The sequence below is a fragment of the Pristiophorus japonicus genome, chromosome 1 (assembly GCF_044704955.1).
Source record: "Pristiophorus japonicus isolate sPriJap1 chromosome 1, sPriJap1.hap1, whole genome shotgun sequence".
NCBI classification, from domain to species: Eukaryota; Metazoa; Chordata; class Chondrichthyes; family Pristiophoridae; genus Pristiophorus; species Pristiophorus japonicus.
Window position 1 is genome coordinate 543,754,569 of NC_091977.1, and position 23,698 is coordinate 543,778,266.

Here is a 23,698-nt window from a genome sequence, read left to right on the forward strand (position 1 = left end):
TGAAGGCGCGGCCAGCGATGGTGGAGCGATAGAAATCGGGGGTGCACAAGACTCCAGAACTGGAGGAGTGCAGAGATCTCGGAGGGTTAGAGGGCCTGAGATAGGGAGGGGGCAAGGGGCCATGGAGGGATTTGAACTCGAGGATGAGAATTTTAAAAAGGCATTGCTGGACCATGAGCCAATATAGGTCAGCGAGCACAGGGAGAGGTGGAGCTCACACTTGTGGAGGTGTCATCACAGCATGATGCTGTCACAAAAATTGTGGGGTCATGACCAATGTTCCTTCCAATTTTCTTTTTGTGTGTGCGGTCCCTATAAATTTTCTGCAGCGGCCACACATAGGCGGCATCTCTTCCAGCTTCCGGATTGATGCACGGCCTGTCCGGCACCCTCCGGATTGATGCACGGCCTGTCCGGCACCCTCCGGATTGATGCACGAACTGTCCGGCACCCTCCGGATTGATGCACGAACTGTCCGGCACCTCCGGATTGATGCATGAACTGTCCGGCACCTCCGGATTGATGCACGAACTGTCCGGCACTCTCCGGATTGATGCACGAACTGTCCGGCACCCTCCGGATTGATGCCCGGCCTGCACGACACCCTCCGGATTGATGCACGAACTGTCCGGCACCCTCCGGATTGATGCACGGCCTGCACGGCACCCTCCGGATTGATGCACGAACTGTCCGGCACCCTCCGGATTGATGCTCGAACTGTCCGGCACCCTCCGGATTGATGCTCGAACTGTCCGGCACCCTCCGGATTGATGCTCGAACTGTCCGGCACCCTCCGGATTGATGCACGGCCGTGCGCCCGCTCACCTTAGGAGGAACGTCGGTCATGATCACGTCTGAACAAATCCGATATCTGCGCATCACTCTTCCTTATTTCCGAGTAGAGCGCTTGCTTTGGGAGTCTCGTGTCTGGCATGCGGACAATGTGGCCCGCCCAACGGAACTGGTTGAGTGTGGTCAGTGCTTCGATGCTGGGGATGTTGGCCTAATCAAGAACACTGACGTTGGTGCGTCTGTCCTCCCAGGGGATTTGCAGGATCTTGCGGAGACATCATTGGTGGTATTTCTCCAGCACTTTGAGATGTTTACTGAATATAGTCCACGTCTCTGAGCCATACAGGAGGCCGGGTATCACTATAGCCCTGTAGACCATAAGCCAATAAAATAAATACACTAACTTGCCTTTGAACCGCATCACGCTCTGATGGTTGATGCTCATTCGTAAATCAACCATTTGTAGCCAGGTTCAATCCCCAGCTGACCTCAGCCAGCACAGTAATGGGCTAAGTAGTGTTTTAGAGAGTTTTGAAATTATTGAGAGCTTAGATAGCCTTAAGAGGGAAAGACTATTTCCTCCGGCTGGGGAGTCAGTGACCAGGGCTTCAACAATTTAGAATTGCCCCTGAGTGGGGAGAGAGGGTTGGGGAACTTCTCCACAGAAAGCATGGAATGATTTGCCACAAGGAGTGGTTGAGGCAGAGTCCATTGCATCATTTTAAGGGAACATTTGGATAAATATTTGAAGCAGAGGATGATGCAGGGCTGTGCAGTGAGCTCTGTAGTTCAACTCCATTTACCTGCCTTTGCTCCATTGATGTCCTCACCCAATAAAAATCTTTCAAACAGCCTTACCCACAGCCTTGGGGGAGAGAATTCCAGATTCCCACTACCCTTTGTGTGAAGAAGTGCTTCTTGACATCACCCCTGAACGGCCTGGCTCTGATTGTAAGGTTGTGCTCCCTTGTTCTAGACTCCCCCACCCACCCGACCAGATGAAACAGTTTCTCTCTACATATCCTATCAAATCCCTTTATCATTTTAAAGACCTCAATTAGATCTCCCCTTAATCTTCTATACTTAAGGGAATACAAGATAGTCTATGCAACCGGTTCTTGTAATTTAACCCTTTAAGCCCCAGTTTCATTCTGGTGAACACAAGTCAGACTTCACCCTAATAATTTTAATGTTTGTTGCTGAAGTATTTTTGTTAATTGTACTGAGATTTTGAATATTGTGTTTCCAGGCAGAGTCACATTAAATCACGGAGTCACTAATTCACCAAGCCTGCCATTTCCCTGTCGACACTTGGGATGTGTGTTTGCGTCACTTTGCAGGAAATCGGAAGCGTGGTTTGAGTCGGCGCAGGACTCGAGGCGAACTCATGAATTAGAGGTGGGTTGCACTAAACGCTTGTGCTTTTGTTCCAGACCATGGTTAAGACTAAAGTAAACATCTCGATGCTAAAGGCGCTGTGCAGTTTCATACTCCATCCCTGTCTGTGCTGGATTGGCTGGCCTCTGCTGGGAGAATGGTGGGGGTATTGCAATAGTCCTTGACGCCCTGAGCTAATGGCGGGCGGTGGGGGAAGAGAACTCAACCGGGGTTTCTGTTCCAGGCGAAGAACTGAAACTGCAACAGGTGGACGTGTGAAATAAAACGCTGTTTTCGGGTCTCGGGGAGATACGTGCTGGATGCATCGCCACCGCCCTTTCTCCTGACTGACCTGTGTATTCCCAGCATCTTCTGTTTTTAGAACTGAAAGAGGAGATCCATCAGCCTCAGAGAGAGAGGTCAAGGTACATCCTCCTGGTCCTGTGCATTGGACAATCAGGCAGAGCTCCCATCCATCATTTTGATGAGAAGTCAAACTGAGGGCCCATCTGCCCTCTCAGGTGAATGTAAAAGATACCACAGCCACTGTTCGAAGAATCGCAAGGGAGTTCTCCCCAGTGTCCTGGCCAATATTTATCCCTCAACCAACGTCGCTGTTGGAATTTTTCTGTTTGTGAGTTGCCACTTGTCGCGTAAAACGCTGACTGCAGTTCTGATGTTTGAGGGCACCCATTGTGCTTTGATGCTGCAATGCTATTGAGGGAGTGCAGCGAAGGTTCACCAGACTGATTCCTGGGATGGCAGGACTGACATATCAGGAGAGACTGGATCGACTGGGCCTTTATTCACTGGAGTTTAGAAGGATGAGAGGGGATCTCATAGAAACATATAAAATTCTGACGGGACTGGACAGGTTAGATGCAGGAAGAATGTTCCCGATGTTGGGGAAGTCCAGAACCAAAGGACACAGTCTAAGGATAAGGGGTAGGCCATTTAGGACTGGGATGAGGAGAAATTTCTTCACTCAGAGAGTTATTAACCTGTGGAATTCTCTACCGCAGAGATTTGTTGATGCCAGTTCATTGGATATATTCAAGAGGGAGTTGAATATGTCCCTTACAGCTAAAGGGATCAAGGGGTATAGAGAGAAAGCAGGAATGGGGTACTGACAGCCATGATCTTATTGAATGGTGGTGCAGGCTCAAAGGGCCGAATGGCCTACTCCTGCACCTATTTTCTATGTTTCTATGTCCTGCCACAGTGAACCTGGCTCAGACCAGGAGGTGTGCGATCTGTGGTTTCATAGCAGAGTATGGAGAGAGCATCTGTCCCATTGGAATCTCAGCATTCTTGCACTGTCTGTATCGTCACTAGGATTCCAGTAAAGTGCAATTAAACAAGATGTATGGGTGCAACATTGAAGACTTTGGGCTTACATACAATATCTCTTAAGCTAGTTTGTTGTAATGCTTTGTGGTGCTCTAAATCCATCACTTCACATTGCTCCCAGTGCTGCTAGCAGGGGGACTTCTGCTAGTGTTATACAGACCAAACACCACTTGGGTTTAGAATGGCAGAATAAGGAGGAGGCGTGGGTAGGAGGTAGCTGTACTAATTAGAGACAACATAATGACAATAGATAAAAGGGTCATAACTAATAAGATAGAAACCGAATCCATCTGTATCACGTTAATAGGAGTATTCTACAGACCGCCTAATAGTGGAAGGGAAGTGGAAGAAGCGATATGTAGTCGAATCTATGAAATGATTAAAAACATCAAATAATAATTATGGGAGATTTTAACTACCCCCAAACAAAATGGTAAGAAGAGGTAGTGAAAGGGGGAAAGGGAATGGAATTTTTACAGTATGTGAGAAGTCCATTACTGCTGAATCTAGTAATGGGAAATTAACCAGAGGGAGAAAAGAAATAAGCGTAGGGGAACATCTAGGCAATAACAATCATAACATAAGGTTTAAAATAATGATTGAGAAAGACTTAAGTAAGACAAAGAACCAAAGTAACAAATTGTAAAAAAGCTAATTTTGAGGGGATGAGACTGGAACTAGGGAAAATAAACTGGAACAAAATGTTGACACATAGCGATGGAACAGCCATGGGAAATAGTTAAAAAGGTGATCAATAGAGTTCAGGAAAAATATATTCTGCTGAAAAAAACAAGAACAAACTAGCCAATAAAGAAACCGTATGGATGAATAAAGAGATACGGCCAAAATTGAACCTAAAAAAAAATGCGACGGGTAAGCACAGAGATAATAAAGGGGAGGATGGCAAAAGGGAATACGAAGAGGTTGGGAAAGAAGTTTTAAAAAAAAATAATTAGGAAAGCAAGGTGGAAATATAAAATTAAATTACCAAGGAACATAAAGAGAAGTAAGAAAGTATTCTACACATAAATAACAAAAGAAAAGTCAGGGTAGGGAGAGTACCATTAAGGGATGCACACGATAAACTCACAGGTAATGACACCGAAATGGCAGAAATATTGAAGATGTGATTGGTGTTGGGATCACGCTGGAGGTGGCGGAAATGGCGGAGGATGATCCGTTGAACGTGGAAGCTAGTGGGGTGAAAGGTAAGGATAGGGGAATTCTGAGAGGGAGGGGAAGGGGTGAGAGCAGAGGTGGGGGAAATAGAATGGACAAGGTCGAGGGCCATGTTAACCACGGCGGAGGGGAATCCTTGGTTGAGGAAAAAGGAAGACATGTCGGAGGCACTAGTGTGGAAGATGGCGTCATCAGAGCAGATGCGACGGAGATGGAGAAACTGGGAGAATGGAATGGAGTCCTTACAGGATGCAAGGTGGGAGGAAGTGTAGTCCAGGTAGCTGCGGGAGTCAGTGGGCTGAACGGATAGCAAGCTGGCTACAAAACAGAAAACAGAGAGTAAGGGTACTCAGACTGCCGAAAGTTGGGAAGTGATGTTCCACAGGGATCGGTGCTTGGACCACTGTTGTTCACCATTTGCATTAATGATTTGGAATTGGAAGTACAGTTTTTTAAATATTCCTGAGATGTGGGTGTCGCTGGCAAGGCCAGCATTTATTGCCCATTCCTAATTGCCCCGTGCCAAGATAGTGGTGAGCCGCCGCCTTCAACTGCTGCAGTCCGTATTTTAAATTTGCGGGCGACACCAAATTGTGGGGTGTAGTTAATACAGAGGAGAACTGCGATAGAATACAGGAAGACATCAATAAATTTGCAGAATGGGCAGTTAATTAGCAAATATATTTCAATATAGCCAAGTGTGAGGTGGTGCATTTTGGTAGGAAGAATAAGGAGGCCACATACTGCTTGGATAAAAAGTGTAAATGGGTTGGACGAGCAAAGAGATCTGGGGATACAGATACAGAAATCACTAAAAGTAGCAACGCAGGTTAATAAGGCCATAAAAAGCAAACAAGTACAGAATTGAAAAGCAGGGAAGTTACGTTAAACTTTTAAGGAACCTTGGTTAGACCACACTTGAAGTACTGTGTACAGCTCTAATTGACATGTTATAAAAGGGATATCGAGGCATTGGATAAGGTGCAAGAAAGATGGGGCTCTGTTCTCGAGACAAGAGAAGGCTGAGGGGTGATCTGATAGAGATCTTTAAGATTATGGAAGGGTTTGAGAGGATAGACACAGAGAAGATGTTTGTATTTGTAGGGGAGAGCAAAACTAGAGGCCATAAAGGTACAACCAGAAGGAGTAGTTGAGGCAAAGCGGGTACGGTAGCATAGTTACTGGACTGGGGTCTGGATTAATGATCTGGACATGAGTTCAAATCCCACCACGGCAGCTGTGGAATTTAAGTTCAGTTAATTTAATAAATCCAGAATAAAAAGCTAGTGTCAGTAATAGTGATCGTGAAACTACCAGATTGTCATAAAAAGCCATCTGATTCACTAATGTCCTTCAGGGAAGGAAATCTGCCATCCTTACCTGATCTGGTCTGGCCTATATGTGACTCCAGACCCACAACAATGTGGTTTACTCTTAACTGCCCTCTGAAATGGTCTAGCAAATTATTCAGTTGTAATCAAGAAGGCAGATCACCACCACCTTGAGGATAATTAGGGATGAGCAATAGGAAAAAAAATAGCATAGATGCATTTAGGGGGAAGCTCGATAAATACACTAACAATCCGTAAGACAAAGGTCTTCCACCAACCTGACCCCGCCATACAGCGTGGCCTTGGACAACACGGACCACTTTCCATACCTCGGGAGCAATCAGCAAGGGCAAACATCGACGACGGAGGTCCAACACCGCCTCCAGTGCGCCAGCGCAGCCTTCGGTTGCCTGAGGAAGAGAGTGTTTGAAGACCAGAACCTCAAATCTGGCACCAAGCTTATGGTCTACAGAGCAGTAGTGATATCCGTCCTCCGATATGGCTTAGACACGTCGCCCATATACAGTACACACCTCAAAGCGCTGGAGAAGTACCGCCAGCGCTGCCTCCGTAAGATCCTGCAAATCCACTGGGAGGATAGATGCACCAACGTCAGTGTTCTCGCTCAGGCCAGCAACCCCAGCATTGAAGCACTGACCACACTCGACCAGCTCCGCTGGGCAGGCCACATTGTCCGCATGCCCGACACGGGACTCCCAAAGCAAGCGCACTAGTCAAAGCAGCTACGTGGCAAGCGAGCCCCAGGTGGGCAGAGGAAACATTTCAAGGACACCCTCAAAGCCTCCCTGATAAAGTGCAACATCCCCACCAGCACCTGGGAGACCCTAGTTCAAGATCGCCCTAAGTGGAGAAAGAGCATCCGGGAGGGCGCTGAGCACCTCGAGTCTCGTCGCCGAGAGCATGAAGAAAACAAGCGCAGGCAGCGGAAGGAGCGTGCGGCAAACCAGTCCCACCCTCCCTTTCCTTCAACCACTGTCTGTCCCACCTGTGACAGAGACTGTAATTCCTGTATTGGACTGTTCAGTCACCTGAGAACTCACTTTTTAGAGTGGAAGCAAGTCTTCCTAAATTTGGAAAGACTGTCTGTGATGATGATGACATAAATACATGAAGGAGTAAGGAGTAGCAGGATATGGTGATCAGGTGAAATGAAGTAGAGCCTAGACCAGTTGGGCTGAACGACCTGTTTCTATGCTGTAGACTCGATGTAACTTGATGGTGGCTTTCACACTTCAAGGATTTTAAAAATTCATTCTCGGGTATGGTTGTCGCTGGCAAAGCCAGCATTTATTGCCCATCCCTAGTTGCCCCTTGAAAAGATGGTGGTGAGCCGCCGCCTTGAACCGCTGCAGTCCGTGTGGTGAAGGTACTCCCACAGTGCTGTTAGGGAGGGAGTTCCAGGATGACGATGAAGGAAACATAAAAAATAGGTGCAGGAGTAGATCATTCGGCCCTTCGAGCCTGCACCACTATTCAATAAGATCATGGCTGATCATTCCCTCAGTACCCCTTTCCTGCTTTCTCTCCATACCCCTTGATCCCTTTAGCCGTAAGGGCCATATCTAACTCCCTCTTGAATATATCCAATGAACTGGCATCAACAACTCTCTGTGGCAAGGAATTCCACAGGTTAACAACTCTCTGAGTGAAGAAGTTTCTCCTCATCTCAGTCCTAAATGGCCTACCACTTATCCTAAGACTGTGTCCCCTGGTTCTGGACTTTCCCAACATCGGGAACATTCTTCCCGCATCTAACCTGTCCAGTCCTGTCAGAATCTTAGATGTTTCTATGAGATCCCCTTTCATCCTTCCAAACTCCAATGTATAAAGGCCCAGTTGATCCATTCTCTCCTCATATGTCAATCCAGCCATCCCTGGAATCAGTCTGGTGAACCTTCGCTACACTCCCTAGTAGCAAGAGCGTCCTTCCTCAGATTAGGAGACCAAAACTGAACACAATATTCCAGGTGAGGTCTCACCAAGGCCCTGTACAACTGCAGTAAGATCTCCCTGCTCCTATACTCAAATCCCCTAGCTATGAAGGCCAACATACCATTTGCCTTCTTCACCACCTGCTGTACCTGCATGCCAACTTTCAATGACTGATGAACCATGACACCCAGGTCTCGTTGCACCTCCCCTTTTCCTAATCTGCCGCCATTCAGATAATATTCTGCCTTCGTGTTTTTGCTCCCAAAGTGGATAACCTCACATTTATCCACATTATACTGCATCTGCCATGCGTTTGCCCACTCACCTAACCTGTCCAAGTCACCCTGCAGCCTCTTAGCGTCCTCCTCACAGCTCACACCGCCATCCAGCTTTGTGTCATCTGCAAACTTGGAGATATTACACTCAATTCCTTCATCTAAATCATTAATGTATATTGTAAAGAGCTGGGGTCCCAGCACTGAACCCTGCGGCACTCCACTAGTCACTGCCTGCCATTCTGAAAAGGACCCGTTTATCCCGACTCTCTGCTTCCTGTCTGCCAACCAGTTCGCTATCCACATCAGTATATTACCCCCAATACCATGCGCTTTAATTTTGCACACCAATCTCTTGTGTGGGACCTTGTCAAAAGCCTTTTGAAAGTCCAAATATACCACATCCACTGGTTCTCCCTTGTCCACTCTGCTAGTTACATCCTCAAAAAATTCCAGAATATTCGTCAAGCATGATTTCCCTTTCATAAATCCATGTTGACTTGGACCGATCCTGTCACTGTTTTCCAAATGCGCTGCTATTTCATCCTTGATGATTGATTCCAGCATTTTCCCCACCACTGATGTCAGGCTAACGGTCTATAATTACCCGTTTTCTCTCTCCCTCCTTTTTTAAAAAGTGGTGTTACATTATCTACCCTCCAGTCCATAGGAACTGATCCAGAGTCGATAGACTGTTGGAAAATGATCACCAATGCATCCACTATTTCTAGGGCAACTTCCTTAAGTACTCTGGGATGCAGACTATCAGGCCCCAGGAATTTATCGGCCTTCAATCCCATCAATTTCCCGAACACAATTTCCCGTCTAATAAGGATATCCTTCAGTTCCTCCTTCTCACTAGACACTTGTTCCCCTAGTACATCGGAAAGGTTATTTGTGTCTTCCTTCGTGAAGACAGAACCAAAGTATTTGTTCAATTGGTCTGCCATTTCTTTGTTCCCCATTATAAATTCACCCGAATCCAACTGCAAGGGACCTACATTTGTCTTCAGTAATCTTTTTCTCTTTACATATCTATAGAAGCTTTTGCAGTCAGTTTTTATGTTCTCTGCAAGCTTCCTCTCATACTCTATTTCCCCCCTCCTAATTAAACCCTTAGTACTCCTCTGCTGAATTCTAAATTTCTCCCAGTCCTCAGGTTTGCTGCTTTTTCTGGCCAATTCATATGCCTCTTCCTTGGATTTAACACTATCCTTAATTTCCCTTGTTAGCCATGATTGAGCTACCTTCCCCGTTTTATTTTTACTCCAGACAGGGATGTAGAATTGTTGAAGTTCATCCATGTGATCTTTAAATGTTTGCCATTGCCTATCCACCGTCAACCCTTTATGTATCATTTGCCAGTCTATTCTAGCCAATTCACATCTCATACCATCAAAGTTACCCTTCCTTATGTTCAGGATGCTAGTCTCTGAATTAACTGCGTCACTCTCCATCTTAATAAACACGTCTACCATATTATGGCCACTCTTCCCCAAGGGGTCTCGCACAACAAGATTGCCAATTAGTCCCTTCTCATTACACATCACCCAGTCTAGGATGGCCAGCTCTCTAGTTGGTTTCTCGACATATTGGTCGAGAAAACCATCCCTAATACATTCCAGGAAATCCTCCTCCACCGCATTGCTACCAGTTTGGTTAGCCCAATCAATATGTAGATTAAAGTCGCCCTTGAAAACTGTACCTTTATTGCACACATCCCTTATTTATTGTTTAATGCTGTCCCCAACCTCTACTACTGTTTGGTGGTCTGTACACAACTCCCACGAGTCTAATTGGCAATTTTGTTGTGCGAGGCCCCTTGGGGAAGAGTGGCCATAATATGGTAGAAGTCTTTATTAAGATGGAGAGTGACGCAGTTAATTCAGAGACTAGCAGCTCCACCCATACTGATTCCACATCATCCAAGCTAATGTCCCTCCTTACTATTGCTTAATTTCCTCTTTAACCAGCAACGCCACCCTGCCTCCATTTCCTTTCTGTCTATCCTTCCTGAATGTTGAATACCCCTGAATGTTGAGTTCCCAGCCTTTGTCACCCTGGAGCCATGTCTCCGTGATACCAATTACATCATATCCGTTAACTGCTATCTGTGCAGTTAATTTGTCCACCTTATTCCGAATAGCCCTCGCAGTGAGGCACAGAGCCTTCAGGCTTGTCTTTTTAACACACTTTGCCCCTTTAGAATTTTGGTGTAATGTGGCCCTTTTTGTTTTTTGCCTTAGGTTTCTCTGCCCTCCACTTTTACGATTCTCCTTTCTGCCTCCATTTTATTTCCCTTGTCTCCCTGCATAGGTTCCCATCCCCCTGACATATTAGTTTAACTCCTCCCCGACAGCACTAGCAAACACTACCCCTAGGACCAATATGTCGAGGAACCAACTCGGGGGGAGGCCATCTTAAACTGGGTGTTGTGTAATGAGAGAGGATTAATTAGCAATCCCGTTGTGCGAGGCCCCTTGGGGAAGAGTGACCATAATATGGTGGAATTCTGCATTAGGATGGAGAATGAAACAGTTAATTCAGAGACCATGGTCCAGAACTTAAAGAAGGGTAACTTTGAAGGTAAGAGGCGTGAATTGGCAAGGATAGATTGGCGAATGATACTGGAGGGGTTGACTGTGGATGGGCAATGGCAGACATTTAGAGACCGCATGGATGAACTACAACAATTGTACATTCCTGTCTGGCGTAAAAATAAAAAAGGGAAGGTGGCTCAACCGTGGCTATCAAGGGAAATCAGGGATAGCATTAAAGCCAAGGAAGTGGCATACAAATTGGCCAGAAATAGCAGCGAACCCGGGGACTGGGAGAAATTTAGAACTCAGCAGAGGAGGACAAAGGGTTTGATTAGGGCAGGGAAAATGGAGTACGAGAAGAAGCTTGCAGGGAACATTAAGACGGATTGCAAAAGTTTCTATAGATATGTAAAGAGAAAAAGGTTAGTAAAGACAAACGTCGGTCCCCTGCAGTCAGAATCAGGGGAAGTCATAACGGGGAACAAAGAAATGGCGGACCAATTGAACAAGTACTTTGGTTCGGTATTCACTGAGGAGGACACAAACAACCTTCCGGATATAAAAGGGGTCGGAGAGTCTAGTAAGGAGGAGGAACTGAGGGAAATCCTTATTAGTCGGGAAATTGTGTTGGGGAAATTGATGGGATTGAAGGCCGATAAATCCCCAGGGCCTGATGGACTGCATCCCAGAGTACTTAAGGAGGTGGCCTTGGAAATAGTGGATGCATTGACAGTCATTTTCCAACATTCCATAGACTCTGGATCAGTTCCTATGGAGTGGAGGGTAGCCAATGTAACCCCACTTTTTAAAAAAGGAGGGAGAGAGAAAACAGGGAATTACAGACCGGTCAGCCTGACATCAGTAGTGGGTAAAATGATGGAATCAATTGTTAAGGATGTCATAGCAGTGCATTTGGAAAGAGGTCCAAGTCAGCATGGATTTGTGAAAGGGAAATCATGCTTGACAAATCTTCTGGAATTTTTTGAGGATGTTTCCAGTAGAGTGGACAAGGGAGAACCAGTTGATGTGGTATATTTGGACTTTCAGAAGGCTTTCGACAAGGTCCCACACAAGAGATTAATGTGCAAAGTTAAAGCACATGGGATTGGGGGTAGTGTGCTGACATGGATTGAGAACTGGTTGTCAGACAGGAAGCAAAGAGTAGGAGTAAATGGGTACTTTTCAGAATGGCAGGCAGTGACTAGTGGGGTACCGCAAGGTTCTGTGCTGGGGCCCCAGCTGTTTACACTGTACATTAATGATTTAGACGAGGGGATTAAATGTAGTATCTCCAAATTTGCGGATGACACTAAGTTGGGTGGCAGTGTGAGCTGCAAGGAGGATTCTCTGAGGCTGCAGAGCGACTTGGATAGGTTAGGTGAGTGGGCAAATGCATGGCAGATGAAGTATAATGTGGATAAATGTGAGGTTATCCACTTTGGTGGTAAAAACAGAGAGACAGATTATTATCTGAATGGTGACAGATTAGGAAAAGGGGAGGTGCAGAGACCTGGGTGTCATGGTACATCAGTCATTGAAGGTTGGCATGCAGGTACAGCAGGCGGTTAAGAAAGCAAATGGCATGTTGGCCTTCATAGCGAGGGGATTTGAGTACAAGGGCAGGGAGGTGTTGCATTGTGTACAGTTTTGGTCTCCTAACCTGAGGAAGGACATTCTTGCTATTGAGGGAGTGCAGCGAAGGTTCACCAGACTGATTCCCGGGATGGCGGGACTGACCTATCAAGAAAGACTGGATCAACTGGGCTTGTATTCACTGGAGTTCAGAAGAATGAGAGGGGACCTCATAGAAACGTTTAAAATTCTGACGGGGTTAGACAGGTTAGATGCAGGAAGAATGTTCACAATGTTGGGGAAGTCCAGAACCAGGGGACACAGTCTAAGGATAAGGGGGAAGCCATTTAGGACCGAGATGAGGAGGAATTTCTTCACCCAGAGAGTGGTGAACCTGTGGAATTCTCTACCACAGAAAGTTGTTGAGGCCAATTCACTAAATATATTCAAAAAGGAGTTAGATGAAGTCCTTACTACTAGGGGAATCAAGGGGTATGGTGAGAAAGCAGGAATGGGGTACTGAAGTTGCATGTTCAGCCATGAACTCATTGAATGGCGGTGCAGGCTAGAAGGGCCGAATGGCCTACTCCTGCACCTATTTTCTATGTTTCTATGTTTCTATGACCTTGGTTCCGGTCCTGCCCAGGTGCAGACCATCCGGTTTGTACTGGTCCCACCTCCCCCAGAACCGGTTCCAATGTCCCAGGAATTTGAATCCCTCCCTTCTGCACCACTCCTCAAGCCACGTATTCATCTGAGCTATCCTGCGATTCCTACTGTGACTAGCACGTGGCAGTGGTAGCAATCGTGAGATTACTACTTTTGAGGTCCTACTTTTTAATTTAGCACCGAGCTCCCTAAATTCGTCTCGTAGGACCTCAGTCTGTTTTTTACCAATATGAATGGCCGATATATGTCCAAATCAGGATGGTGTGTAACTTGGTGATGATAAGAGTTCCCATGGCATTGCTTCCCTGGTCCTTCTGTTTGGTGGAGGTCACAGGGAGGGAGATGCAGTTGAAATAACCTTTTAGATTGTTCACGCTGCAGCCACCGTGCACTGGTGGTGGCAGGGCTGGACGTAGAGTCCAGGGGCACCAGTTAAACGAACTGCTCTCTACTGAATGGTGTGGAACTTGTGTGTTGTTGGAGCTACACCCATCCAGGCGAGTGGTGAGTGTTCCCTCAAACTCCTGACTTTTGCCTTGTAGGTGGTGGAGTGACTTTGGGGGGTGGTGAGGAGTTGAGTCACCCAGCCTCTGACCTGCTCCTGACTGGTGGTGGTATGGTTGGTCAGTGTTGAAGGTTGGGGGACTGTTTAAGGTCGAGCGAGATGGCTGTGCTTTCTCTCGTTGCAGATGGTCATTACCTGACAGCAATGTGATGCAAATGCTACCTGGATACGGTAGTGTCGTAGGGGTCCTACTTGTGTGAGTTTGTGCTCCTGGGTGATTTGCGGAGATCATGTTTTGGAGGGAGTGGGGCGTGTTCATGTGTTTTTTTCCTCCATGAGTACAGGAACCAATAAAGAATGTGTTGAAATGGGAGCTGAAAAGTGAGGAGACATGTCCTGTCATTACTCAAAATGAGGAAGTAATTCAGTATGCAGAGGGTGGGGTAAAGAGTGCGCTCAGGCTCGAACTTCAAACAAAACGGGGCACCTTAATCACAACCTCGCTGTCGGGATGTTGTAAAACCTAACATTTGCCGAGATGTGAACAAGGACTTCCTATTTCAGCTCTCCTGTCAGATAGTTTGTTGTGAGGGGCGACGTTTGATTCGAAGGGTTGCTGCAATGGAAAACCTGAGCCGAAGGCTTCCCTACAATTGTGGAATGTGAGCAGCTGTATGAACAGGTTTGTAACACATCCTGTGTGCAGAGATAGTGTGAGCTACATTAGTCGGGCGTGCTGAAATTGTACTTGATAGTTTGGTGTTCATATAGTTACAGTAATCTACAAATGTTACATAGAAACATAGAAAGGTGCAGGAGTAGGCCATTCGGCCCTTCGAGCCTGCACCACCATTCAATAAGATCATGGCTGATTATTCAACCTCAGTACCCCTTTCCTGCTTTCTCTCCATACCCCTTGATCCCTTTAGCCGTAAGGGCCATATCGACCTCCCTTTTGAATATATCTAACGGACTGCTCTCAACAACTTTCTGTGGTAGAGAATCCCACAGTTCACAACTCTGAGTGAAGAAGTTTCTCCTCATCTCGGTCCTAAATGGCTTACCTCTTATCCTTAGACTGTGACCCTTGGTTCTGGACTTCCCCAGCACCGGGAACATTCATCCTGCCTTTAAAGAAGCAAAAGACAAAAAGAAGAAAAGTAAAAGTGGAGGGCAGAGAAACCCAAGGCAAAAATCAAAAAGGGCCACATTACAGCAAAATTCTAAAGTGACTGTGTTAAAAAGACAAGCCTGAAGGTTCTGTGCCTCAATGCGAGAAGTATTCGGAATAAGGTAGATGGATTAACTGCCCAGACAGCAGTTAACGGATATGATATAATTGAGATAACGGAGACATGGCTCCAGGGTGACCAAGGCTGGGAACTCAACATCCAGGGGTATTCAACATTGAGGAAGGAAAGACAGAAAGGAAAAGGAGGTGAGGTAGCGTTGCTGGTTAAAGAGGAAATTAATGCAATAGTAAGGAAGGACATTAGCTTGGATGATGTGGATTCGGTATGGGTAGAGCTGCGGAATACCAAAGGGCAGAAAATGTTAGTGGGAGTTGTGTACAGACCACCAAACAGTAGTAGTGAGGTTGGGGACAGCATCAAACAAGAAATTAGAGATGCATGCATTAAAGGTACAGCAGTTATCATGGGTGACATTAATCTACATATTGATTGGGCTAACCAAACTGGTAGCAATGCGGTGGAGGAGGATTTCCTGGAGTGTATTAGGGATGGTTTTCTCGACCGATATGTCAAGGAACCAACTAGAGGGCTGGCCATCCTAGACTGGGTGATGTGTAATGAGAAAGGACTAATTAGCAATCTTATTGTGCGAGGCCCCTTGGGGAAGAGTGACCATAATAATGTAGAATTCTTTATTAAGATGGAGAGTGACGCAGTTAATTCAGAGACTAGGGTCCTGAACTTAAGGAAAGGTAACTTCGATGGTATGAGACGTGAATTGGCTAGAATAGAATGGCAAATAATACTTAAAAGGTTGACGGTGGATAGGCAATGTCAAACATTTAAAGATCACATGGATGAACTTCAACAATTGTACATCCCTGACTGGAGTAAAAATAAAACGGGTAACAAGGGAAATTATGGATCGTGTTAAATCCAAGGAAGAGGCATATAAATTGGCAGAGAAGTCAGCAGAGGAGGACAAAGGGTTTAATTAGAAGGGGGAAAATAGAATATGAGAGGAAGCTTGCTGGGAACATAAAAACTGACTGCAAAAGCTTCTACAGATATGTGAAGAGAAAAAGATTAGTGAAGACAAACGTAGGTCCCTTGCAGTCAGAATCAGGTGAATTTATAATGGGAAACAAAGAAATGGCAGATCAATTGAACAAATACTTTGGTTCTGTCTTCACGAAGGAAGACACAAATAACCTTCCGGAAATACTAAGGGACCGAGAAGGAGGAACTGAAGGAAATCCTTATTAGTCAGGAAATTGATGGGATTGAAGGCCGATAAATCCCCAGGGCCTGATAGTCTGCATCCCAGAGTACTTAAGAAAATGGCATTAGAAATAGTGGATGCATTGATGATCATTTTCCAACAGTCTATCGACTCTGGATCAGTTCCTATGGTCTGGAGGGTTGCTAATGCAACACCACTTTTTAAAAAGGAGGGAGAGAGAAAACAGGTAATTATAGACCGGTTAGCCTGACATAAGTAGTGGGGAAAATGTTGGACTCAATCATTAAGGATGAAATAGCAGCGCATTTGGAAAGCAGTGACAGGATCGGTCCAAGTCAGCATGGATTTATGAAAGGGAAATCATGCTTGACCAATCTTCTAGAATTTTTTGAGGATGTAACTAGTAGAGTGGACAAGGGAGAACCAGTGGATGTGGTGTATTTGGACTTTCAAAAGGCTTTTGACAAGGTCCCACACAAGAGATTGGTGTGCAAAATTAAAGCACATGATATTGGGGGTAATGTATTGACGTGGATAGAGAACTGGTTGGCAGACAGGAAACAGTCGGGATAAACGGGTCCTTTTCAGAATGGCAGGCAGTGACTAGTGGAGTGTCGCAGGGCTCAGTGTTGGGACCCCAGCTATTTAGAATACACATCAATGATTTAGATGAAGGAATTGAGTGTAATATCTCCAAGTTTGCAGATGACGCTAAGCTGGGTAGCGGTGTGAGCTGTGAGGCTGCAGGGTGACTTGGACAGGTTAGGTGCGTAGGCAAATGCATGGCAGATGCAGTATAATGTTGATAAATGTGAGGTTATCCACTTTGGTGGCAAAAACAGGAAGGCAGAATATTATCTGAATGGTGACTGATTATGAAAATGGGAGGTGCAACGAGACTTGGTTGTCATTGTACATCAGTCATTGAAAGTTGGCATGCAGGTACAGAAGGCGGTGAAGAAGGCAAATGGCATGTTGGCCTTCATCGCTAGGGGATTTGAGTATAGGAGCAGGGAGGTCTTACTGCAGTTGTACAGGCCTTGGTGAGGCCTCACCTGGAATATTGTGTTAAGTTTTGGTCTCCTAATCTGAGGAAGGATGTTCTTGCTATTGAGGGAGTGTAGCGAAGGTTCACCAGACTGATTCCCGGGATGGCAGGACTGACATATGAGGAGAGGCTGGATCGACTGGACCTGTATTCACTGGAGTTTAGAAGAATGAGAGGGGATCTCATAGAAATATATAAAATTCTGACGGGACTGGACAGGTTAGATGCAGGAAGAATGTTCCCGATGTTGGGGAAGTCCAGAACCAGGAGACACAGCCTAAGGATAAGGGGTAAGCCATTTAGGACTGAGATGAGGAGAAACTTCTTCACTCAGAGAGTGGTTAACCTGTGGAATTCTCTACCACAGAGAGTTGTTGATGCCAGTTCGTTGGATATATTCAAGAGGGAGTTAGATGTGGCCCTTACGGCTAAAGCGATCAAGGGATATGGAAAGAAAGTGGGAAAGGGGTACTGAGGTGAATGATCAGCCATGATCTTATTGAATGGTGGTGCAGGCTCGAAGAGCCGAATGGCTTACTCCTGCACCTATTTTCTATCTTTCTATGTTGGAAAATGATCACCACTGCATTCACTATTTCTAGGGCCACTTCCTTAAGTACTCTGGGATGCAGCCTATCAGGCCCCGGGCACTTATCGGCCTTCAATCCCATTAATTTCCCAAACACAATTTCCTGACGAATAAGGATTCCCTTCAGTTCCTCCTTCTCGCTAGACCCTTGGACCCCTAGTATTTCCGGAATGTTATTTGTGTCTTCCTTAGTGAAAACAGAACCAAAGTATTTTTCAATTGTTCTGCCGTTTCTTTGTTCTCCATTAAAAATTCATCCGATTCTGACTGCAAGGGACAGTGAAACTCACTCGCTTTTTCTCACACTTCTCAATCCTTGAGGAAACAATTCTGCATGTAGAGGGTCGGGTAAAGGAAGTGTACAAACTGAGGCACCTTATTCACATCCTCGTTGTCGCCATGTTCCAAAACCTAAAATGTGCCAAACAGGCTCAAAGGGCTGAATGGCCTTTACCTGCCACTGTTTATTATGTTCTTCTGTTCTCCTTGTTCGTCTCCCACTCACTTTTCCCACTCACTTTTCCCACTCACTTTTCCCACTCACTTTTCCCACTCACTTTTCCCACACTCACTTTTCCCACACTCACTTTTCCCACACTCACTTTTCCCACTCACTTTTCCCACTCACTTTTCCCACTCACTTTTCCCACTCACTTTTCCCACTCACTTTTCCCACTCACTTTTCCCACTCACTTTTCCCACTCACTTTTCCCACTCATTTTTCCCACTCACTTTTCCCACTCACTTCTCTCATTCTTTTCAATGTAACCTTCACAGAATCTTTTCTCACTCCTCTCCCACGTGCTCTCTGGCCCCTCTACCCCTCGTTCTCTCTCCCATCCCTCCCTCCCTCGCCCACTGTCAACCTGCTCCTGCTATCTCCGCCATCCCTCCAGCGCGCTCACCCTGCGATCTCACCCTTCCCTCCCACGCTCTCGCCCGCTCTCACCCTGCTCCTATCTCACCCTTTCCTCCCGCGCTCTTGCCCCGCTATCTCACCCTTCCCGCCCATGCTCTTGCTGTCTCTTTCCTACTGTTCTCTTGCTCTTGCGCTCCTCCTGTGCATCCCCTTTCTCCTGAAAGTTAGAGCAGACTGTTTTAAGGAGATAAGGGAGGGTATCAAATTGAAAACAAAGGCATACAATGTGGCCAAGACTAGTGGGAGGACAGAGGATTGGGAAATGTTTAAAAGCCAGCAGAGAACGACTAAAAAATTACTAAGAGAGGGAAGATAGATTATGAAAGTAAATATAAAAGAATGAAATATAAAAACAGATAGTTTCTACAGGTACATAAAAAGGAAAAGAGTGGCTAAAATAAATGTTGGTCCCCTGGAGGATGAGACTGGGGAATTAATAATGGGGAACAGAGAAATGGCAGAGATGTTGAACAAATATTTTGTATCGGTCTTCAAGGTAGAAGACACAAAAACATCCCAATAGTGGCTAATCAAGGGGCTATAGGTAGGGAGGAAATTAATACAATCATTATCACTAATGAAGTAGTACTAGGTAAAATAATAGGACTAAAGATGGACAAGTCCCATGGACCTGATGCCTTAGAGTCTTAAGACTAGGGTCTTAAGAGAAATGGCTGCAGAGATAGTGGATGCATTGGTTGTAATCTACCAAAATTCCCTGGATTCTGGGGCAGTCCCAGCAGATTGGAAAATCGCAAATGTAAAGCTCTTATTTAAAAAAAAGGAGGCGGACAAAAAGCAGAAAACTATAGACCAGTTAGCCTGACATCTGTGGTTGGGAAAATGCTGGAGTCCATTATTAAGGAAACAGTAGCGGGACATTTGGAAAAGCATGATTAAATCAAGCAGAGTCAGCATGGTTTTATGAAAGGGAAATCATGTTTGACAAATTTGCTGGAGTTCTTTGAGGATGTAACGAGCAGGGTGGATAAGGGGGAACCAGTGGATGTGGTGTATTTGGATTTCCAGAAGGCATTCGATAAAGTGCCACATAAGAGGTTACTGCACAAGATAAAAGTTCACGGGGTTGGGGGTAATATATTGGCATGGATAGAGGATTGGCTAACTAACAGGAAACAGAGAGTTGGGATAAAGGGGTCATTTTCCGGTTGGCAAACAGTGACTAGTGGGGTGCCGCAGGGATCGGTGCTGGGTCCTCAACTATTTACAATCTATATTAATGACTTGGATGAAGGGACCGAGTGTAATGTAACCAAGTTTGCTGATGATCCAAAGATGGGTGGGAAAGCAAATTGTGAGGAGGACACAAAAAACCTGCAAAGGGATATAGACAGGCTAAGTGAGTGGGCAAACATTTGGCAGATGGAGTATAATGTGGGAATATGTGAGGTTATCCACTTCGTCAGAAATAAAGAAAAGTAAATTATAATTTAAATGGAGAAAAATTGCTAAGTGCTGCAGTACAGAGAGACCTCGGGTTCCTTGTGCATGAAACACAAAAAGTTAGTCTGCAGGTAAAGCAAGTAATTAGGAAGGCAAATGGAATGTTGCAAGGGGGATAGAGTATAAAAGCAGAGAAGTCCTGCTACAACTGTACAGGGTACTGGTGAGACCACACCTGGAGTAATACGAACAGTTTTGGTCTCTATATTTAAGGAAGGATATACTTGCTTTGGAGTCAGTTCAGAGAAGGTTTACTCGGTGATTCCGGAGATGAGGGGGTTGACTTATGAGGACAGGTTGAATAGGTTGGGCCTCTACTCATTGGAATTCAGAAGAAACATAGAAACATAGAAAATAGGTGCAGGAGTACACCATTCAGCCCTTCGAGCCTGCACCACCATTCGATAAGATCATGGCTGATCATTCACCTCAGTACCCCCGTTCCTGCTTTCTCTCCATACCCCTTGATCCCTTTAGCCATAAGGGCCATATCTAACTCCCTCTTGAATATATGTAACGAACTGGCATCAGCAACTCTCTGCGGTAGAGAATTCCAGAGGTTAATAACTCTCTGAGTGAAGAAATTTCTCATCTCGGCCCTAAATGGCTTCCCCCTTATCCTTAGATTGTGACCCCTGGTTCTGGACTTCCCCAACATCGGGAACATTCTTCCCGCATCTAACCTGTCCAGCCCCATCAGAATTTTACATGTTTCAATGAGATCCCCTCTCATTCTTCTAAACTCCAGTGAATACAGGCTCAGTCGATCCAGTCTCTCCTCATATGTCAGACCCGCTATCCCGGGAATCAGTCTGGTGAACCTTCGCTGCACTCCCTCAATAGCAAGAATGTCCTTCCTCTGATTAGGAGACCAAAACTGCACACAATATTCCAGGAGCAGTCAGACCTCCCTGCTCCTGTACTCAAATCCCCTAGCTATGAAGGCCAACATGCCATTTGCCTTCTTCACCGCCTGCTGTACCTGCATGTCAGCTTTCAATGACTGATGAACCATGACACCCAGGTCTCATTGCACCTCCCCTTTTCCTAATCTGCCGCCATTCAGATAATATTCTGCCTTCATGTTTTTGCCACCAAAGTGGATAACCTCACATCTATCCGCATTATACTGCATCTGCCATGTATTTGCCCACTCACCTAACCTGTCCAAGTCACCCTGCAGCCTCTTAGCGTCCTCCTCACAGCTCACACCGCCACCCAGCTTAGTGTCGTCTGTAAACTTGGAGATATTACACTCAATTCCGTCATCTAAATCATTGATGTATATTATAAATAGCTGGGGTCCCAGCACTGAGCCCTGCAGCACCCCACTAGTCACTGCCTGCCATTCTGAGAAGGACCTGTTTATCCCGACACTCTGCTTCCTGTCTGCCAACCAGTTCTCTATCCACGTCAATACATTACCCCCAATACCATGTGCTTTAATTTTGCACACTAATCTCTTGTGTGGGACCTTGTCAAATGCCTTTTGAAAGTCCAAATACACCACATCCACTGGTTCTCCCTTGTCCACTCTACTAATTACATCCTCAAAAAATTCTAGAAGGTTTGTCCAGCATGATTTCCCTTTCATAAATCCATGCTGACTTGGACCGATCCTGTCACTGCTTTCCAAATGCGCTGCTATTTCATCTTTAATAACTGATGCCAACATTTTCCCCACTACTGATGTCAGACTAACCGGTCTATAATTCCCCATTTTCTCTCTCCTTTTTTAAAAAGTGGTGTTACATTAGCTACCCACCAGTCCATAGGAACTGATCCAGAGTCGATAGACTATTGGAAAATGATCACCAATACATCCACTATTTCTTGGGCCACTTCCTTAAGTACTCTGGGATGCAGACTATCGGTCTCTGAAGATTTATCGGCCTTCAATGCCATCAATTTCCCGAACACAATTTCCTGACTAATAAGAATTTCCTTCAGTTCCTCCTTTTCGCTAGACCCTCGGTCCTCTAGTGTTTTCGGAAGGTTATATGTGAAGCGTCCCTGGCTTCCCACAAAGCACAGGAGGAGATGACACGGGTCTGGGTTCTCCTGCCATGACTTAAGCCTTAAATTACTTAATTTGGCAACAATGTCAAAGGTTACCTACTGATAAGGAAATAAAAGAAGAAAAAATTGATTAACTACTCGCCAATCCACCAGCCAATCACATACCCGCTTGGCTGTGACGTCACTCTTCGATTTCTTTCTACTTCTTTGTTTTACATTCAGCCTCTGCATCAGCTAGCCTCCTCCCGACTGCCACTGCTCCAAGCTGCCGCCTCCCTATGTGCACAGTAGATGTGGAGAGAGTTTTCCATTTGTGGGGGAACCCAAAACATGGGCCATAAATATAAGATAGTTAATAAATCCAATAAGGAGAATTTGAGGAGAGCCGACAACTTGTGGGATTGTGAGGCTGAAAAAGATTACAGAGATAGGGAGGGGCGAGGCCATGGAGTGATTTGTAAACAAGGATGAGAATTTTGAAATCGAGGTGGTTGTTTAACTGGGAGCCAATGTAGGTCAGAAAGCACAGGGGTGATGGGTGATCTTGACTTGGTGCGGGTTACTTAATAAATAAACTTACAGCCTGTAGATTTTGTTTGCAAGGTGCATGCTGTGTTCTGACCTACACTGGCATATTTTGCTAATCTCTGTATCTAATGAGATTTCTCACATTATGGAAAGAGCACCGTTTCTTGTTCTTGGAGGAATTGTCCCTCCCTGGATCTCTCATTCTTCCACTCTCCTCTGTCCTCCCCCTCTCTCCTCTGTCCTCCCCCTCTCACCTCTGTCCTCCCCTCCCAATGTCCTAGGGGGAGTGTTTGCTAGTGCTGTTGGGGAGGATTTAAACTAATATGGCAGGGGGATGGGAACCAATGCAGGGAGACAGAGGGAAACAAAAAGGAGGCAAAAGCAAAAGACAGAAAGGAGATGAGGAAAAGTGGAGGGCAGAGAAACCCAAGGCAAAGAACAAAAAGGGCCACTGTACAGCAAAATTCTAAAAGGACAAAGGGTGTTAAAAAAACAAGCCTGAAGGCTTTGTGTCTTAATGCAAGGAGTATCCGCAGTAAGGTGGATGAATTAACTGTGCAAATAGATGTTAACAAATATGATGTGATTGGGATTATGGAGACGTGGCTCCAGGATGATCAGGGCTGGGAACTCAACATCCAGGGGTATTCAACATTCAGGAAGGATAGAATAAAAGGAAAAGGAGGTGGGGTAGCATTGCTGGTTAAGGAGCAAATTAAGGCAATAGTTCGGAAGGACATTAGCTTGGATGATGTGGAATCTATCTGGGTAGAGCTGCAGAATACCAAAGGGCAAAAAACGTTAGTGGGAGTTGTGTACAGACCTCCAAACAGTAGTAGTGATGTTGGGGAGGGCATCAAACATGAAATTAGGGGTGCGTGCAATAAAGGTGCAGCAGTTATAATGGGTGACTTTAATATGCACATAGATTGGGTTAACCAAACTGGAAGCAATACGGTGGAGGAGGATTTCCTGGAGTGCATAAGGGATGTTTTTTTAGACCAATATGTCGAGGAACCAACTAGGGGGGAGGCCATCTTAGACTGGGTGTTGTGTAATGAGAGAGGATTAATTAGCAATCTCGTTGTGCGAGGCCCCTTGGGGAAGAGTGACCATAATATGGTGGAATTCTGCATTACGATGGAGAATGAA

The 23,698-nt window shown here is 45.6% G+C and overlaps 1 protein-coding gene across 6 annotated transcripts in view; it reads left to right on the forward strand.

The window, feature by feature from the left end:
- The window catches only part of LOC139278392 (anion exchange protein 2-like), a 347,925-nt gene that overhangs the window by 33,820 nt on the left and 290,407 nt on the right, over positions 1–23,698 (forward strand). For 5 of the 6 annotated variants that reach the window (XM_070897078.1, XM_070897145.1, XM_070897156.1 and 2 more), the window contains exon 2: positions 2,042–2,190. The gene's annotated coding sequence lies outside the window, so the exon portion shown is untranslated. Of the gene's footprint in view, positions 1–2,041; positions 2,191–14,107; positions 14,226–23,698 lie in introns of all 6 variants that reach the window. The other variant, XM_070897097.1, reaches the window with a different exon arrangement.